Source organism: Jaculus jaculus, chromosome 12 (genome assembly GCF_020740685.1).
Source record: "Jaculus jaculus isolate mJacJac1 chromosome 12, mJacJac1.mat.Y.cur, whole genome shotgun sequence".
NCBI lineage: Eukaryota > Metazoa > Chordata > Mammalia > Rodentia > Dipodidae > Jaculus > Jaculus jaculus.
In genome coordinates this window covers 60,244,819-60,248,022 of record NC_059113.1, presented here as the reverse complement: position 1 = coordinate 60,248,022, position 3,204 = coordinate 60,244,819, and the positions used below count along the sequence as shown (strand labels likewise).

The 3,204-nt window shown below is 43.3% G+C and overlaps 1 non-coding gene across 1 annotated transcript; it reads left to right on the top strand.

The window, feature by feature from the left end:
- Positions 1-264: 264 nt before the first annotated feature.
- On the top strand, positions 265-371 carry LOC123453838. Its single transcript, XR_006633016.1, has one exon. It is a non-coding gene; the product is annotated as a U6 spliceosomal RNA (small nuclear RNA).
- The last annotated feature ends 2,833 nt before the right edge of the window (positions 372-3,204 follow it).

Below are 3,204 nucleotides of genomic sequence, written 5' to 3'. Positions count from 1 at the left end.
TGCACCACCACAACCAGCAGGTATATTTTTTAGAAGCATAATAAAGTAAATTGACAGCAAGAAAGCAGACAATCTATTTCCACAGCATGGTAGGCACATTCAGCATAACTTAAAGTAGAATGAGGCAAAGCTATGTATAACCTTTTGTTAATAGCAGCCATTTGACAAAATAAAACACAAACTAAAACTACCTTTTTAGCAATTACAGATCTTTGCTGTTAAGCCTGTCACTTTTCTGAGTTCTAACACAAAAAATGTACCTTAGTGCTCACTTTGGCAGCACATATACTAAAATTGGAAGGATACAGAGAAGATTAGTGTGGTCCCTGTGCAAGGATGACACGCAAATTCATGAAGCATTACATATATATATATATTTTTTTTTAAAAAAAAAACTGGGGCTGGAGAGATGGCTTAGCGGTTAAGGCACTTGCCTGCGAAGCTTAAGGACCCAGGTTCAATTCTCCAGGTCCCACGTTAGCCAGATGCACATCATGGCGCATGCATCTGGAGTTCATTTGCAGTGGCTAGAGGCCCTGATGTGCTCATTCTCTGTATCTAATAAATAAATTGATTTTAAAAAAAGATACCTTATCCAGGTGTGATGGCACACACCTTTAATCCTAGAACTCAGGAGGCAAAGGAAGGAGGATCACTGTAAGATTGAAGCCAGCCTAGGACTACACAGTGAATACCAGGTCAGCCTGGGCTACGAGGGTTCCAGGAATGGAAACTCTGGTAATAGGGCACAGCAAACACTTAAAATATATATTTTATTTTATTTATTTATTAAAGAGAGAGGGGGATAGATAATGAATGGGCATGCTGGGGCCTCTAGCCCCTGCAAAGGAACTTCAGACATATGTCCCACCTTGTGCATCTGGCTTACATGAGTTCCGGGGAATCAAACCTGGGTCCTCAGGCTTTGCATGAAAGTGCCTTAACTGCTAAGCTATCTCTCCAGTCCCACAGCAAGCACTTTTCACCACTGAACCAGCCTGGCTCTGTTTCCTGTCTTTTCTCTCTTCTTTGGCTATCACCTCAAGTCTTCAGCACACTCCGGGCTTTCTCACTGCTTCCTCTGAAGCATCCTCCCATCCTGACTCCATGTAGCCACTTACAGACCAATATTGATAACCCTGCCTGATTTCTGGTCCATAACTGAGAAGGCTTGATTTTCTCTCTTCCTCATCTTTCACCCTCCAGGAGCTGCTAACACTTACAGCTTGCCTGCCCTATAGTTTTTCTCTCAAATTCTAATAAATTGGTCTCCAGGCTTTTAAAAAAAACAAACTGAGGCTAGGGAGATGGCTCAATCAGTAAAGTGCTTGTCATGCAAGCATGAGTTCAGATGCTTAGTACCCACATAAAAGCTGGACATGGAGTGGCTTCCTAGAAGGTAATTCCTTTTTCCAGTCAACTTGCCTCCTTAGATGCTCGTGAAGAGAGACTGTCAAAATTTTGCTGGGCGTGGTGGCGCACGCCTTTAATCCCAGCACTCGGGAGGCAGAGGTAGGAGGATTGCCATGAGTTCAAGGCCATCCTGAGATGACAGAGTTAATTCCAGGTAAGCCTGGACCAGAGTGAGACTCTACCTTGAAAAACCAAAAAAGAAAAAAAAAAATTTAAGTACCGAGGCAAAGACACAACAGAGGATACCAGCCAGCATGGAACTCTGGAAGGCCAATAAAGATGTAGTACACAGCCTCAGGTCACTGAGATTAACTTTCAAACCAGGCATAGTTATGGAGGAAGGGGTTTCCTTGAAAATTACAGATCCAGGGGAAGTTCCATAATGGCAGAAGAAGCTGATTCCCTTTTACAGGCAAAATAAGAGAGGAGAAAAGCTGCCACCAAAAAGCAAGCAAGCACACAGGAACTCCAGGCAGAGCTCAAGCTCTTTGCATACCTTTAAACTGGAATTCCAAATCCACTACCACACCGTAGGGTTGGCCCTAGATCTGATCTCCTCCAGCCAGGTGGCTGCAGATCTAAATTACAAACTTTAATAAAATCCTGAATATATTGAGGGGCCATCCATTCAAACTACCACATTCTGCCCCTGGCCTCCAATAGATTTGTAACTATCTCACACTGTATATTGTCAAATTCAAAGGACCCCACAGTCTTCACCAACTAAAGATAGTTCCAATGTCCTAAGTCTCATCTAAGATTTAACATGGTCTCTTAGCTGGGAGTCCTGTAAAATCAAAACAAGTTATATACTTTCAACATATAACGGCACAGAGAGCAAACATTTCCAAGTGCTATAAGGCATAACAGGTGTAAGGAAAGTGTAAGAAAAAAGCAAAAGAGAACACCGCGCTTGATCTCTAAAGACAGACTATTTATTGAGAAAAACAACAAGGGGGGGGGGGATGGCAACAATCTTTCTGTGGGATGGAGGCTGAAACCTTCAGCCAGTCTGGGGTTCAGACTTATAAGGAGGGTCCTAAGAGCCAGACTGTACCAGGTGCAGTTGATAAGAAAAACATAGATGTTTGTGTCCTTGTTCAGAATAGGCTTCTTCAGCCAAGATTGTCTAAGGGAGGGTACTCAGATGGTTTATGGTCCTTCAAGGCCAGCTGAGCTTAAGGGGAGTACATCAATCAGGAAAGACATTGAACTTAATGAGGCCAAATACCTCTGTGACTTCTTTATTGCCTGCTAGTTTTAGGGATAGTTATTAACTCTTTAGCTCTTTCTAGCCCTGTGCTCAGATTCTGGAAGGATAAAAAAGATTGGGGAGAATTGGGAATGGGTGGAGCTCTGTAGGGGTGGGCTGCTCAAGCAGGAGCAGGGGTGGCATCAGATCCTCTGGTTACTTCCTGCTGGAGGGGGCAGTAGATCTCTTGGGATGTCCCATGCACTCCTGTGGAAATTGGATGTTCAGGGACTGATATTCAGTGGTCATGAAGAATTCAATGACTTGCTCTGAAGTGAAGGTAAGGATTCTGTCTTGGAGGAATTCCATGAGGCATCTGAGTATACAAGGACCAAAAGACAGGGTGACCATTATCATAATCAGGGGGGAATAAAGTAAATGTCAGAGATAGGATAGGTTTAACTTGAAGGGAATAGAGTTGTGAGATTTCTTAACTTATAGCAATAGATATCTTACTTTGTCATAGCAAGATGTCAGGTCAGGGCTGGAGAGATGGCTTAGCGGTTAAGTGCTTGCCTGTGAAGCCTAAGGACCCCGGT